The sequence below is a fragment of the Phyllostomus discolor genome, chromosome 3 (assembly GCF_004126475.2).
Source record: "Phyllostomus discolor isolate MPI-MPIP mPhyDis1 chromosome 3, mPhyDis1.pri.v3, whole genome shotgun sequence".
Lineage (NCBI taxonomy): Eukaryota > Metazoa > Chordata > Mammalia > Chiroptera > Phyllostomidae > Phyllostomus > Phyllostomus discolor.
The window spans coordinates 190,216,742-190,234,884 of NC_040905.2; positions in this window are offsets into that span (position 1 = coordinate 190,216,742).

Below are 18,143 nucleotides of genomic sequence, written 5' to 3' on the forward strand. Positions count from 1 at the left end.
GTTACCAGTGATAGTTCTTGTCTTTGAGTTTTATTATTTCTTCTTTCATAACATCATGTAGGAAGGCAGAAGAAAGGGGAACCAGCAGCGGCAGAGTTGGGGCTGGCCTGGCTCTCCTGGTCCCCAGTGGGTGATGTGTGTCCTCAATTTTAGGCAACACTAAGATTGTGCCCTGGCCTGGTGAGTCCGTTGGTTGCAGTGTAGTCCTGAACACTAAAAGGTTGCACATTTGTTATTGGGGCATGTATAGGGAGCAACCGATCAATGTTTCTGTCCCTCTCTGTCTCTTTCTAAAATCAATATACATCTTCCCAGGTGACGATTAACCATACATTTTTTCTAAAAAGATGTCTATATGTATGACCTAGTAATTTTCATAGTTTTTCATACATTTGTGGGCAAGGAATTCTGAATTGTATCTCATAGCATCCCTCTATAGGTTTGTAGCCCCAAACATTACATATTGTTCAAACTGAGATCCATAGAAGGACTGTAACTTGGGTGCATATAAAAGCTCAGGAGATGGCAAGGCCTCAAATCAGCCATGTCCTTTGTCTATTATTTTATTTTTTTAATACATGAAATTAATAAGTAAACAAACTGTATTGAAATTATGTTATTGCACTATGTAAGTTTCTAATTTCACTGAGCTCTGCACATATCTTCAGTGACAGTGCATTCTGTAGATGTTCAGAAACAATGACCTTGATTAATTTAGATCAACTTTAGAATTAACAAAAATTCAACATTGCTTTCATAAGAAAACAAGGGGAATTTTAAATCATATGTAATCTTTGTATTGCCATTTTTCCCTTCAGAAATGCTATGAGCTTGATAATTTAATATAAAGTAGACACCTTAAACTTGTTTGTGAGGAAAAAGTGTAATCTGGGTGTAAGTTCCCTTGTGATTAAATAGTACAAATTAAAGTATATATCTGTCTTAATACTTGAAATCAATCAATCAACAATGAATAGGTGAACCCAATAAATTTGCTAAATTTACTGTCATCAGTATGTCATGAGAAAAAATTCATAGCTATCACTTTAAAAAATGCTGTTTCAGACCCCAGTGGTGCATTTGATATTCTGTACACATACTTTTTTTTTTTCAATTTTTTTTTGTGATATAGCAAAGCAACTCCCTAAAATTGAAAATGAGGGAAATAAGATTTACTGACAGTTAAATAACACCTCTGACAGTTAAACTTGGGACTATGTGTTTAACAGGGGAATTTGGTAAATTCCATAATTACAGACTTTTATAGTAAGTTGTAGGAAAAGCTTGTGTACTTCTTGTAATCAAGTTATCAAAGTATCACTTTAGGCCAAGTTAGTCTACCATAGTAACAAGACAAAAGAAGAAACTAGGCCACAGAGAATGAGAGATAATAATACTGACAGAGGGAAAATTAAAAACATTCAAAGAAGATAAAATAGCCCAAAGGAAAAGTAGCCTATTTACTTAATGAATATTGAAATATCCCAATAAATATTGAAAGTAAATATTTTCAATTACATTGAAATTGCAATATTTAGTGCATATTCAGTATGGTTAATTTGTAATCAGAAATGCACTGAAACTATATATTGTTATCATTTGGATTCTTATGTAACTGGACAAAAAGAAATAAAACAAAGATAACGATGTGTGATATGTATCAAGTGCCTACTATGTATTACCTCCTTCAATACTAATGGCCACGATCTTAAGTATTCCTGTTTTTTTGTGACAGTTCAGTAGCATGGTGTAAATTAATAAATTACATTCCTATTGGCTACTTGGTATTGTATTCATCTGTCAGTTTAGCTTATGTTTGTTAGATTAGGTACTTGAGGGCAGATTACTTCTGGGCATTGAGACTAAGCCTCAACTTTCAAACTTCTGGTGACTGTGTCTAACTAGTTGAGACAATGTTTGGTGTTGGTTTTTAAATTCATCATCCCATTTCTTGCTTTTTAATTTAATTGCATTGAAGTCCACTTAAAATGTATATTAAAAGATACATGAAGCCTAAAATTCTATATTACTGGTATGTAAAAGAAGTAAATCTAGAAATATGAATATAATAAAATGTGATTTGCCATTCCCAGAACAAGCTAAATGGTGAGTTCTGGAACAGCAGAATTGACTAAAGACAACAGCAGTACTGTGCAGAGTAAGTAGAATACAATTAGTGGAGGACAGAGAATGTCACACAGTTGGAGCAGGGGATATGCCAAAAGGTGAGAACATAAAACAAAACTGAAATTTTTGAGAAGTTAGCCCAATGAGAGGATGGTAATATACTAAGAGGGCATGCCTACCTGGTTCAGGATGGGAGACAGAGAAAGAACTTGAACAGAAAAAACAAGCCAGGTTCTGGACATTGGGTTGAGATAAAAAACCTATTTCCTTTAGCAAAGACACATTACATTATTTTCTGGGTGATTAATTTTTGTCATAAAGAATGAAGAATTTTTCAATTAGCGGAATATACTATACCAAATACACATTCTTTATCTATGTAAAAAGAAGAAGCGTACCTATATTTTAATAAAGATCCTGCTAGAAGGAGTACAAACTTCTGGTACTGTTGCTGGATAATGTTAAATTTATCATGGATGGAACTGGAAAGCATTATGCTAAGTGAAATAAGCTAGGCAGTGAAAGCATATGATCTCACCTTTAACAGGAACCTAAACAACAAAACAAACAAACAAACAAAATGTAACCAAGGACACTGAAATAGAGAACAGGCTGACAGTGACCAGAGGGGAGAGGGGAGGGAATTTCAGGGGAAAAGGGGAAAGGTTTACAGGAACAGGTATAAAGGACACGTGGACAAAAACTAGGGGGGTGGAAATGGGAGGGAGGTGGGGAAGACTGGGGGGTGGGTTGGGATGGGAGTAAAAGACAGAAAACTGTACTTGGACAACAAACAAAAATTAAATAATTTATCAGTGGGGAATGATGTTAATTATTTTTTGTATTGCATATATGTATATGTTTGTATTTATGCACTCTAGGAGATATTGATTTGTCCTATGTCACAGTTATCCAGGGTTCGTATTGAGAGTTTTTAACTTTTTTTTTCTTTCCACTCTTTTATAATGTGATTGTAGTGTTAAGCTGGATGATCTTTGATTCGGATATTAAAGTATATTGGTCCACGCCACACTTTAATTCTTACTTTATATTTTGTAAGACAACTATAGTATTCCAATGATAATTTTGTCATTTGCAATGAGCAGGTGGCATTGTTTCTAATCCTTTGTATATTTGATAAATTTTGTGTGTTTTCCATATATACATATATACATATACATGCATGTATATGTATATATGTGTGTGTGTGTGTGTATATATATATATATATGAAAGAAGAGAAGGGAGGGAGAAAGAAAGGGAGAGAAATATCAACATGTGGTTGGTTGCCTGTCTCGCATCCCTACTGGGGACCTGGCCCACAACTCAGGCATGTGCCCTCACTGAGAATTGAACCAGAGACAGTTTGGTTTGCAGGTAGGCACTCAATTCACTGAGACACACCAGCCAGGGCAATTTTATGTGTTCTTAATGCAGGAAAAATAACTAGATTTAAGTTACCAGTTCATAATATTGCCATATAAAAATTTATTAACAATTTGTTTTATTTTTGAACTTGGTGTTGAACTAAATGTTGCAGAAGCAAAGTCTGAAGCCAGTTTAATATCTGTTCTTCTTTGCATGTCACTTATCATTATGACATCATTAGTGTTATTGTTGGCAATTTACCCTGTTCTGGGTTTTTTTGTGTCTTGTTTTATTGGTTTGCTTGTGTTTGCCTCTCTTTCTCCCTAAGATTTTACTGCTTGTATTGAGCTGTCATCAATTCCAGGACAAATTTCAGCTGACACTCAAATACAAGTGAAAACATTTTTTTTCTTTCATTTTACAAGTTCTGCCAGAAAATAGTCCTCAAAACAAAAAGTTCACACAGAATATTGAGTTTTAAAATTTCTTAATACACAGCAACACTTACAACTGTTTTCCTTAATATGTGTACATCTCTAGTGAATGATATTGCTATATGAAACACAAATTTCACCTGCCAAGCCCAGTCAGGCCAGTTTCACAGTTTGTTCTTGAGGATTTTATCACAGTTTGTACACATTGATAGAGGTACATACCACCTATCGATTAAATAGAACAGAGCCATATGTGAAATTAAGTTGTTTGCAGTTAGCACATGTGTAACGTGGTTCAGAACATAAGTCCCCTGAAAACAGGAAAGCAGCACCCACACTCCTTGATTGGGGGAAGGGAGAAGTGGATGGTATATTTTTTAAGATATACTGCATAACAATGGCAAGTTAATAGGCATGCGTTCCTGAAGGGAAGAGGGCTGCCACCCAGGACAATTTGTATATGTGACTGAAAACACTCAGGGACTCATTACATGGCTGGGAGGCAGGGGGCAAATGCCCACCCTGGATGTCCATGCATCACTGGGAACTTCTGCCTTGATGAAAGATGGCAGCCAAAAGAAGGTAAAAGATACAGGGAATGGCATATCATAGGAGGGGCCAGATATGGAGTCACATAGAAAGTTGTGGGCTGAGCATTTACATGAGGGCAGGGGTGCCGTGAGAGAGGAGGTCTGGTGTGTGATGGGAGAAGCTATGCGGACTGGAGTAAGAGAGGAGAAGGCACATGGTCTGAAGTGAGAGGAAGTCTGACTGGAGAAGATAGCAGCAGAGCTGATGGTGCTGTGGGAACCAGTCTAGCCACCTGAATTCATGAGAGATGCTTGGAATTGAACTGTGACCAGGAAAGCTGAGCTATAGACTTCTGCTTTTCTGAAAGATGGTGCCTCTGACTGGCATATTCTGAAACCAGTCTGGTTTGGCAAAGGCGGGCAGGACTATTTGTTCTTGGGCGGTTTTAAAGGGAGCAGGACTTACGGACAGAAATCTGCCATTCTTCTAAATCTTTTTAACCTTTAAATAAACAACCCCTTTCCTTTTCACCAAACTCTTACATTGGGAATTGCACTTCTTGGCAGTGGGCAGTTGAACCCAACTGTTCCAGAACAACATTAGCAGGATTCTGTAACACATGGATTCTTTATGCTTTGTCCCAGATACAAGTCTTGAATAAACAGGAATTATACCAAATCATTTTAAATATCTCTGAAGCATTGTGCTTAATTAATTGTTCTATTTGCGTGTGTATATATATATATATATATGCATACATCATCTAATCTAAGATTATGTAAAATCTAGAAATATGTTAAAACACATCAAGACTGTGGTGTTGAAAGACATTATCTAAATTTCAGATGGATGAGGAACAGGTGATCAGAGACTTCATAGCAAATTTTTAACACTAAATTTTCTTCAGGTAAAGAATTATGGAATGGCAGTAGAGGGATTATTATTTACTTGAAATGAGCAGTTGTTTGCATGTCTTAAATATTTCAATTTTTAATATTCTCAAAGCACAAGATTCTTTATGGGGAAATCATATAAACCATTTATCTATCAGAAGTCACTAGAAATAATTATTTTTTATTTGCATGTCTCAGTAAAGCAGATTTAGTTCTATAGACTAAGGGATCTATATTTTTGGTGGAGAATAAAAAAATGATGTAAGTGCCATTTTAATTTTTAATGAAATAAATTTTTAATTAATTCTGTAAAGAAAGCATGTATTTTTAAAGTTTTTCCTTTAATATCAATATTGAAATAGTGATCAGAGAGAAAAGGAAAGGAGGATTTTTAAGATTCATTCCCCAATTTAATCATCTTTCCTTGGTCTTCTTATAAGACATATTTAGGCAGAAGTATTATTGGTAGGGAAAACTTTAAATGTAATGCAAAATTCATATGTCTTTTTATAATTTTCTCATTCTTTAATTATTATTACCAAGTTTATGTTAGAAGTCACATTAAATTACATGGAGTACATAAACCTTGGTATTTTCTTTATCCCTAATGAATTAAGCCAAAGAGGTAAGATAAAATGTGTATGCTAATCATAATTTTATGTAAAATCTATCCAAATATAATATATAGTACCACTTCAGCAGTTTGGATAGATTTGTATTATAGTAAGAGAATGTGTTAGGAGTCAGACAATCCTGGATTCAAATTCATATTTTACTTTTGTAACCTTCAGCTTTCTTATTTGTGAAGAATACCTATCTGAATATGCCATTGTACTGATTAAAAACATTAAAAATAAAGTACATGTAAGGGTGAATTAGTATTACTAAAGCTTCAATTATAGAACAAGGCCACATCCACTGAGAAAACATGTACGTAAATTCTTTTATATGTTAAAAACATTAAGTTTTTCTAATTGACTACCAATTATTTGTTTCCTTTTGGAACATTGTAAAAGCAGGTGTTGAAGGTCAAGTAATTTGTATTTGTTTAGGAAGGGAGGCTCTATCAACAAAAGAAAAACTTGTAAATGTAACTTCCCACACTTCCTTCGTGGAAAGTCCGGGCAAATCTGTCACCCACTTCTGGCAAATAAGCAGGATATTATGGTATGGTTTATGCCTGAAACCACTCCTGGCTTCATCTGCTAATCTTCTTTCATAGTGGTGGGAGTTTAAATCACCTAGACTCTGCTCCAATTCCACTCTGCCATTTAGTAGCAATTACCTCCATTCCCTGGGTCTAAATTCTCTGTGTGGTAAAATAGGGTTAATAATATCTACCTGAAGAGATTTGTGAGGATTAAAATATATCATGCATACAGAGTACATAATAATGTGTTTAGAAAGTACTCAGTAAATTATTTTTATTATATTATAATATTTTAACCACCTATTACTTTATATCCTTATATTTATATGTGTATAAGAACCCTCATTTTCAAAAACTAGATAGCACATAGATGAATAAGTAAACTATGATTTTACTTTCTTCAATTTGATGTTATTCATAATTTTAAGTAAAGTTTATCATTTGTCTTTGAACCTCTTTATATTAGTGCTCCCAATTTCAGACAAAAACATCAGATCCCAATTATTTTGCTCAGCAGATGAGGCTTCCCTGACCCCTCCTTTCTCTGAACTTGAATAAGGAAAAAATTTCTTTTTTCTTTTCTTCCCAACCTCTGAATGAAAGGAAAGAGAAACTAAATGAAAAGCCAAACTAATTTTACTTAGGAGTTTACAGTTTTCACAGTAAGCTTTGGAGCTCTCCACCATTACTTAGTGAATGTAATCACAGATATTTGTCTTGTGGAGAGTTATATTGTGACATAGGTGTGGTAAGCAGAACTTCTATTGTATAAATTACCCAACATTTCTTACTGGAAGTTGCAGAGTACAAAGGAAAGCACACGTGAAGTTTTCTTGAAAAAAAATATTACTATTATTTAAAGAAAACTAATGTAAGTTACTAACCAGTAAGATTAATTATAATCTCATTAATACTTAAGTTTGTTTGTAAACGTTACATCAACTAATATAAACATTATTTAAGTTTGTAAAAGAAATGATAGCAACCTCTGGTAGGTGGTAGAGGAGAGAGCTGGTTGGTATCTAAAGAGCAATGCAGAATTTAAACTTCTTAGACGTGTAGATCAAATTTACAGAGTTTCTTCATGGGCATAATGAAAGGTTTCCTACAAACAGTGCATTCTGCAATTCTGCTTCTTTAATCCCTGACTTCCTTACCACTTTAAACAAGTTTATGGGGTTTTGTGTGTATAAATATAAGTATAAATATAAATAAATATAAATATAAATAAATATGTGTTTATGGATGAGTGACGAAGATAGATAATAATCAGATAAAATAATTAAAACTTGTACAAGAGTACATACAAAGTTATATAAGAGCATATGAATAAAAACTTACATAAGAGCATAAAAAAGGACTGATTTAGTCTGGATGCATTAGGGAAAGCTTACCCAAGGAGATGTCAAGGGGAACCAAATTTTATCTGGGTGAATGAAATGTGAAGAAGATATTCAAGGTGGAATGACACTTTATTTGAAGTCCTGATGGGGAAATTAGCATCACACTTTTGAAGGTCTGGAAAAATACTAGTGTAGCCAGAGCACAGAGTGAAGAGTGAGTGGTAGGATATGAATCCTTATAAAAGATTTGTGATATTTTATACCAAAATTACACAAAGTTTTTTGGAAGGAAAATATTTATCAAGTATCATTCTGCATATGATCAAGCATTTTTTCTACTGTATAAAATATTTATTCCTGAAATAAAAGCCTGTTTTTTAAATTTCTAAAATAATTAACTTGTAGCCCTGGCTGGCGTAGCTCAGTGGATTGAGTGTGGGCTGTGAACCAAAGTGTCACAGGTTTGATTCCCAGTCAGGCCACATACCTGGGTTGCAGGCCACGGCCACCAGCAACCGCACATTTATGTTTCTCTCTCTCTGTCTTTCTCCCTCCCTTCCCTCTCTAAAAATAAATAAATAAAATCTTAAAAAATAATAATTAACTTGCATCATAGAGAACTTAGACTATATAAAAAAGTCCATGAAAGAAAAACATGACTCAAAACCTAACACTCATATATGTCCTAAAAATATGTCTTAGAATAGCCTTCATTGTTAAGTCAAATGAAGAATTATAACAACCACATCTACAATTGTAGCAACTTCTATTAATTATCTAATAGGTGGTATTGCTATCAAATAAAAAACAAATCTCAATAGCTTATAACAACAAGCGTTTTTTTTAATCGCACTCATCGACCTGCAAGTTGACTGTGATTCAGTTGATCAAGGCAGAGGAACTTACTCAGACTGCCTGTGTGAGCTGAACTTGGCTGCAGCTACAGCTTGGATTCAGGACTGCTTGAGATTTCTCTACGTTCTCCTTGGACAAGCTGTCATGTGGGATAGGTTCTTCTCATGTCACATGACAGGAGCATAAGTGTAAACATCTGACACCTCTTTAGACCTTGATCTGGAGCTGTCACACTGTCATTATCATTGGCTAAACAGGAACTGGGTAGCCAAGCACGGCTTCATTAAGAGTGAAGAAATATAATTCTCCCACTTTAGTGAGAGGTACTACAAAGTCACAAGGCAAAAAATGTTGATGAGTAATGCTAATACAGAAGGATGTGAAGAATTTTATGATTCATTCACCACAGAGATGAAACTGGAGTTGCAGAGACTGAAAATTCTGGACCTGCTAACGGTAGCCTGCAGTTCTAATAGACATACATTGCCATTACCACCTCAGAATTTGTGCTACATGACAAAACCGAGAACACTGTCTTGCTTGAAGTCACCAGGTTTCTTATCTCTGAAGCCATCAGTCAAAACCAATCAGATCTTTATCTGTCAATCCTCCCCATTCAAATGAAAGAACCATCAAGAAACACTTACAGGAACATCATGCTTTGTGGGAAAACTTTTTATGAACATCTCATTTACTTAAAGTTTATTGGTGGGAAAAATCTAATAATCTGGGATATGTACTTTTCCCTCCTTTCATTCCCTTAAGTATTTTTAGGTTGCCTATACTATCCAGTGTACCCTCTTACACTTCCTATTTTATTTTCTTCTTGTATTTTTCTTGTAAAAATTACATTCCCTTTCAGGTGATGTTTCAGTGTCACTCCTTTGTTTTTTGTTTTCTTAAAGTGGCAGCTTTGGATGAAAGCGGAATAAGAGTTATTTCATGGGGTGCTGGTGCATTGAGAAAATTGATTTGGGTTAGATTAGACACATAAAGGAAAAAATGCTGTTCCATTCCATGTTGGGTACAAACCTAGGGTATCTAAATGAGGAAAAAGGCAGTGGTGAAAGGGAATAATGAAAAAAAAATGTTAGTATATTTTCTGTGTTTGTTTATGGCCTTTTATCTGATTTTTCCTCAGGTAGTTACATGTGTCATCACTGTTCGTCAATGGTGATTTGCATTCTGGCACAGTTGGTTCTATTATTATTTGAAAAATATGCAGGATTTGAGTAAGCAGTGAGCAGCAGTTTTAGATTTTTAAAAACTAATATGATTCATTTATTTTGTTTTACTCTCACAGAATGTAAGTAATTGAGAGGTAATAAGTATTTAACCAACAGTTAAATATCATCATAAAATGAAACACATCAATTTTCACCAGTAAATTGTTGGGTTCATTGGTCCCATACAATCTCAGTTAATATTTTATCTTCACATTTTAGCAAGTGCACATTTAATTGAAACAGTTTCAGTCTCAATATCCCCTCACAATAGAAAGTAGATTCTGACTATGTGCAAGGAACTGTCAATTCTGGGATAGGGTCGATGTTATTTCCAAAGTTGAAGGTTTAATTAGTGCTTTGCTACTTTGTCATTTAACCTATTTTATTAATTAAAACAGTTATCATTTAATGATTATAATATTTTTAAATCTATTCTCTCCTTCATACTCATAGGAACCCTATGATCCAGGTAGGCCAATGGAATAATCCTTTCATTTTTCATGTTGTTACTGTGGACAGTCAGTCAGAGTGTAGGCAGACAGTGGAAGGATGCACATGGGCAGGCTGGCCACTTCAGAGGGATGGGCCATGTGGGACTGCACAGAGGACATGGGCACACCAGGATCCGAGGGTGCCGCATGGACTCCAACCGCCTATTCTGATGTGCCGGCGCTATGTCCAATGTCGGGAGGCACGTTGAGGACTGCAGCAGCTCCAGGCTTCCTGATAGCGGATCCTCAAGCCCCTGCCTCCTCACTGACCCTGATACCATAGACAGGAAGCATAGATGACAAAGGTTCTTACACTGAGAATGAATGACAAAAGCTAGAAAGATGAATGGATAGGGCCACGGCTCCGAAAGCTAAGATAATTGGATAGAAAGCAAAGCCCTCCTTTCCTTATCCTTATAAGAACCATGGGATGGAGTCAGAAGTGGGGATGGCCGTTGATACAGGAGTCCACGCAGCACCTAAATAAACCTACTCCCCTTTGTACCAGCATTTGTCTCACAACAATGGCCTTTGGCCTTTGGCCTTTGGCCTTTGTTATGGTCAGCAGCCAAACCTGGATTTTGGGTGCAATATGAGCACAGTATATCTTAGTGGGTTATAAATGTTAGTATTAATATCATCATCATCATTACTCCTTTTTTAAAACATAGTGTCAATACATGGGTGAGGAGTAAAGGTTGACACTGTTTTTAAATGGTCTTTTAAGACAAAGGATAAATGGTGAAGTCATGTAGGAAGTGAGCAAAATTGCTTGCAGGAAAAAAGAAATGAGAAAATACACAATTAAGGATTAAATCTAGGCCTCAATTTTGTCAGTAAATCAAAATTAGAAAACAAATTGGATGCTTACTGATGTCTAAAAAATGGAACAAAATCTAAGTTTAGAAAATAGCCATAAAAGAATCTATGTAAGGACCATCACGTAGCAAATACCAAAGACTTTCCTGTGTTATCTTTAATATTTGCTTTCCCCAAATTGCACCCAAAGACAATCAAATATTACTAAGGAAATTAACTGGGAAATGGTCATAAGTTCCCAAACACTGGTCCTTATTTTTATTATGATATAGCTAGAGAAACAACACCTGTTGCTCCTAAGTTTATGAAATAGTTCAATGATCAGCACAGTTAGTTGAACCTGAAAGGGATAAGGGACTACAGACTCTAGAGCTCACATTTAGAACACAGTCATAATTACAGCTGTGATTCTTCCTTTTTGGCTGTAGCTGCAAAGTGGCCTTGCAGGTTTATCTTCTTGGGCGCACTGTACCGAAAGCCAAAACTCCCAAGGCATCACATTTTGTGGCAGTATTTGGACAAGGGCTAAACCTGTGCAGCTTCTGTGGTTTTGTGAAAAGGGCCTTAATGTCACTGTCTGGAAATGTTCAAGAAAAAATTTCCAACTTAAGGAGCAGTATAGAAGAAGTCAATGTAAAAGAGCTACAATAAACAACATCATTATAGTAAATGTGAGCAAAACTCAGCAGGGAATCTTAAAAACAAAGAGCATGTAAAGAATTCTTATCCCTGATTTCCCCCAACAAAATTATTTTTTCTAGATGTTCATGGTTTTATAACAGTTAATTTATTTTTCAAAAAAAAAATTAAATATCCCAGAGAGATCCCTAGGGCCACAGGTAAAATGATTTTCTCTGAGAGCTGAGTTCAGTAAAATATCCCGTGCTCCTAACTTCTGATCCTTAGTCTTTCCAATTTTGATTCCTTCTCTAGGGAACAGATCGACCACTTTAGTGATATTATCCCGGGTTTTGATAAACCTCTTAATTATGGAATACAAAATGATGTGTCTTTTGCACGTTCCCCTTATGAATAAAAGACTGAAGTAGGGCAGAGAACAGCATTTCAGCACTCTTCAGGGGTAATCAGATTGTCTAGGTGGATATATAGTGCTTAATCTTTCTCTTCCAATGTTTGATCATTTCTGTTAAAGAGAAATCTGCCTATCTTGCCATAATCTAAACTCTGACATTGACATTGTAGCCAAAGGACTGTAAATCTTTAAGGAAACTTTCAGAAATACTGATAACATAATGTTTGTTGAAATGAGCAAGAAGAAAAACTTATTTCTTTAACTCATGGCCAAGTGGGATTTTCTAGCTATAGTAAATATGGCCTGAAAAGATGTATTTAGAGAAGGAGTACTTAAGCTAGTTTAAGAAGATATGATCATTTATATTTGAGAATTTAGTTAATAATTTTCAAAAGCATTTCATCTATTATACATTATTTCTTTGCTTATATACTCACAGGCAAAAACCTTTTGAGGGTTCTAGTTTTCTATTTACAATGGCTTTACAAAAATTTTAGTAATTTATGTTTCCCTTAGCAATGTGAGACTGAATACTTTCCTGTAATGCTCTACCATTTATAATTCCTATTTTTCATATCTCTCCAACTGATCAACATGTAGCTTATTTAAGATTGCCACCTCTCCAGACAAATAGATTTTTAGAGATATCAGTGTATATTGTATCTATTTCCCAGTCAGTATCAGCCACAGAAAATATACAAAACATTTATAGCAACTGGTACACACACATAATACTTATATTATGTATGTATAATGCATACAATATATATTTTATACATAAGCCAATGGGATAAGTAAGATTATTTACTGCGTAAATATTTGCTCTATAATTCTTGACTAAGCAGTCACAGTTAGCTGTGTTCCAAGTCGGTTATCAATGCTCCTTTACATTGGTTGCTGGAACATTATATTGGTCTGTAGAAAGGCGTGTGCATTTCATGCATATGGCCCAGGTTCTCTTTTTCCACTGATAACAGGTACACAATAGATATAAACCCAATCATACGAATAGTACAAATTCATTCAAATAATTCTTTATTCACCATACATTCTTGGTTCATGCTCATGAACATTTATTACCCAAAAGGAAAGGGTTAGTATTGGGCCTGCAACTTATTTCTCCTGTATTTGGGACACCTAAGAAAGAGAGAAGGGTGAGCTGTAAAATCTACCTTAAACATGCTTGTCACAGAAATTCTAGAAAACACACAGGGCATACTAGAAGGAATGACCTTTCCTATGAAGTATTTGTTACCTGTGAAAACTTTGAAATCCTCCTGGAAGTATTTCCTAACAGATTATGTGTAACCTGTGAAAACTTTGAAATCCTCCTGGGCTAGGAACAAAAAGAACCATTAGCAGGTACGTGGTTATTGTTCAACCCACGTTTGAGCCATATATCTGAGCTGGAAAAACTGCACCATGGTGAAAGAGATATAGATCAAAATAAGAAGTAAGTAGAAACAGGGGAAATTGTGACAAACAGATGTTCATAGCTGAGCCATGATTGCAGGTACCAATGCACTCAAATTATTTCAACAAGAGTGTCTTGGAGCAAGAGAACAATACTGTTAGCGATCTCTGTCCAATCTGGCATTTGGTTGTGGAAGATGATGGGGAAAGTCTGTGGATCTGTTTTCTCCAAAAAAGAGAAACCTAACTCGATTTATGCACTCTCCCGCAAAACTCCACCTAGATAATTTGTTGAAAAAGTGTGGCAAAAGACCTCTTATAACTCAACTTATGAGTAGCCAACTACTACCTTTTGATTCCCTATTTATAGTCTCTATTTACCATTCCAGTTATTTTTCTGACTACCTGAGAAAAATATTGCCAATGAATCATAAAAGGTAGAGAATGATGACGGGCAGAGCTCGGTCACTGTGTGTGGCTATTAAACAAGATAATGCATTGCTAAAAGAGCTGCCTGGGTGTGACTAAAAGCTGATTGCTGCTGCCTCCCTAGCATGTCAGAAGTTTATTTGTTACTTGGAGTATATGGAATGTCAATGTTAATGTTATGCATTTAAAGAAGGTGGAAATGGAATGTGAAGAGCCTCAAGGGAGGTCAGTTTGGATGTGATTTGGTATCTGGTATGAACAATGATACCTCTCTGGAGATATGTAAGGGACATTTATATGATACCTTGTATCACACTCAGATAAGGACATAGTAGGGGACTAAATATATATAACTAGCAGTTTCATAGGGCACATAATGTTTTGAGGTGCATCATTCTCCAAAATTGCACAAAATGATAAACATTTGATGGCAGTAATATATATTGTGGCTTGATAACTGGCCAGGCAGTCAAAGATATTATGTGATATTTTTTGAAATGAAAGGACACATGCAAGTAAATGGTTCCATCAAAATGTAAGAGATTCTTTTTCTGCCTACAGTGTGGAAACCTGGAAAGAGCATCACTTCAAAACAACAGAAAGATCTAGATAATACAAAATCATAACCTTCCATGAACTCAAGAGATAACTGAAGTAACAGAGAAAATCAATAGTTGAAATCCAGAGGAAAACAAGATGGAAACACTTGGGTCATCTCTTGCAGAGTATGGGAGGAAGATATGCTGGGCACTCTACAAATGAGAAAAATAGAGGAAAAAATTAATGAATTACTAAAAGCTGAGTCTGGCCTAGTGCACAGATATAGAACCCATGAGCTTCAAAGAAATATGTGTACAGGTACCCTTTGGAGGTAGTGTGGGCTCACTTCCAGACCACTGCAATAGAGTACGCATGGGCATACCTCAGAGATATTGTGAGTGTAGTTCCAGACCACCATAATAAAGCAAGTGTCACAATTAAATAGGCAATAACAAGTGTTGGAGGGGTTGTGGAGAAAAAGGAACCCTCATCATTGCTGGTTGGAATATAAACTAGTATAGCCACTATGGAAAACAGATAGCAGTTCCTCAAAAAATCAAGAAGAGTTACCACATGACCTAGAAATCCCTCCCCTGAGTATCTACCTAAAATTTTGGAAAACATTTATTTGCAAAAATATAGTACACCTATAATCTTTCATTGCAGCATTATTCATGATATCCAAGACATGGAGACAACCAAAGTGTCCTTTGAATGAGGACTGGCTAAAGAAGATGTGATACATACATACAATGGAGCACTACTCAGCCATAAGAAAATATGAAATACTGCCACCTTTGACAAGATGGATGGACCTTTAGAATATTCTGCTATGATATATAACTCATTCAGAAAAAGCTCAGAAGCATAGGATTTCACTCATCTGTGAGGGGAAAAAACTGAAACAAAGATAAAGAACAGCATTAAGGTGGTTACCAGAGGGAAGGGAATGGGGGGTGAGAGGAGTAAAGGGGGCCAAATATATGGTGATGGAAGATAGTTTGACTTTGGGTGGTGGGCACACAATGCAATATACAAGTCATGTATCATAGAAATGTACACTTGACGCCTATATGATTCTATTAGCCAATGTCACCCCAATAAATTTAATTGAAAAACAAAGGTTATTGTGATGAGCATGTCATAGGAAAATAATAATAAACATAGGTATACATGCAAACCAAAAGTGCATGTAACATGGAATCACAAAATCCAAAATCATCAAAGGGCAGTCAAAAAGAAAATATGAAATAGGAAACAATAAACAACACCATATATATTAATCCATCCATATAAATATGGATCCATCATCCATAGTAATCAATATATGGCAGTGGTCAAAATGCATGAAATAGAGACAATGATAGTGAGAATGGACTTAAAAAATTCAAACCCAACTATATGCTGTCCACTCTCAATATAAAGACACGTTTAGGTTAAAAGTAAAAGAATAGACAGATGTAGTACATACACATCAGTCAAAAGAAATCTGGAGTAGCTACATTAATATCAGATGTAAAAATGACAAGTGGGAATGCACCTAACAATAGAGCTTCAAAATACATGAAACAAAAACCAATGGGACCAAAACTAGATATAGCAATTCCATAATTATTTGGAGATTTCAACACTTCTCTATAGCAAATGTAGACAGAAAACCATCACAAATAGTAAACCTGAATACAATAAAATACTCAAACAAATAAACATTTATAGAATGCCCTATTGCAAACGGTGAGTGTGGATGGCCTTATCAATTTTGACACATCAATGTCAAGCTTCATTCAGGAGTCCAGATTCAGTATTTTAGGCAACTTAAAGCTCTTCTCTGCCTCTGTGCTCTGTCAGGGACACTTTGTGTACCATTATCAGCCTCCCCTACCTTCAAATTTGGAGGGCAATTTCTGGAGCTTTGTTTGTTAACTTTCAAAAAGACAGTGTCTGTGAAAGGTATTATAGGTATTACACTTTGGCCCAGGCCCCAGCTTTGAATATCAGGGGATATTTTTGCATCTCAATAATGCCCTTGATGAAGTCACCAAAGTTTCTTCTACATTATTTTCTATAGGTCAATGGATGCTGACTCACCGAACATTTACATAATTAAGGGGGATCATTCAAGTGGACATTTGCAAAATACATACAGTCCTGCTTCAAGGTGACTTCTATCTTTTCTAAAATACAAAAGCTCCTTGCAATGTATAACCAACCTTATTATTATCATATGTGCCATACAAGGTCCTGTGTCATAGATCAGAGAGTTCTAGAAGAGAAGGGCAGTAATCTGAATTAATTCAAAATATATTTGCTGAGCCACTAGTATGTACCAGGTATTGGTGACATGGAATTAATATATCAGATTCATATTTTAAAAAATATTCCTTTGGAGAAAGATGGAAAGTAAGTAGAAGGAAGAGAAAGGAAAAAGGTAGAATACTTTTGCAGGTATCTAAGAGATGATAACAGACTAGACTTATGGGTAACTTAGTCTAGTCTTTTTTAGCTATTCATGACAATGTAACAAAATATAGTCTGTATATATTTTGAAAATAGCATCAACATGATGTATAAATTGATGTGAATGTTTGTGGGAACCAGAGTAGTCAATATAACTAACCATTATCATGGATACAGGACATGGAAGAAAGAACAAATTAGGTAAGAAGACATAAATTGTATTTTAAGCAAGCGGGGCTTTACAAATCCAATAAGTTTGTAACAAGTACTAGGACTTTAGAGATACAGAATTAATAAGAAGAATTAAAACTGCAGATTATTGTAGTCAAGCAATACTAATGAGGAATATTTTGTAGGCAGAGATTATAGAAAGGGTGGAAGGATCAAGTACAGTCACTAGGGTGATGCAAATTTGAATAGGGCAGAGGAGATGGACACCCATAGGCATAATAACAAACAAACTTACCCCCTTTTTTAAATTGTATTTTATTGATTATGCTATTACACTTGTACCAATTTCCCCCCTTAGTTCCCTTCCACCCAGCATCCCCCACTCCCTCAGGCAATCCCTACACCATTGTCCAAGTCTATGGGTCATGCATAGGTTCTTTTGCTACTCCATTTCCTATATTGTATTTTACATCCCCATGGCTATTCTGTAACTACTTATTTGTGCTTCTTAATTCCCTGAGCTCTTCTCCTACTCCCCTATACCCCCTCCCATCTGGCAACCATTAAAATGTTCTCTGTATCCATGATCCTGTCTGTTCTTCTTGTTTGCTTAGTTTGTTCTTTAGATTCAAATGTTGATAGATATGTATTTGTTGCCATTTTATTGTTCATAGCTTTGATTTTTTTTAAATCAGTCCGTTTAATATTTCATATAATAGTGATTTGGTGATGATTAACTTTAGTTTTTTTCTTTTCTGAGAAACTCTTTATCTGCCCTTTGATTCTAAATGATAGCTTTGCTGGGTAGAGCAATCTTGGCTGTAGTTCCCTGCTTTCATGACTTTGAATATTTCTTGCACGCC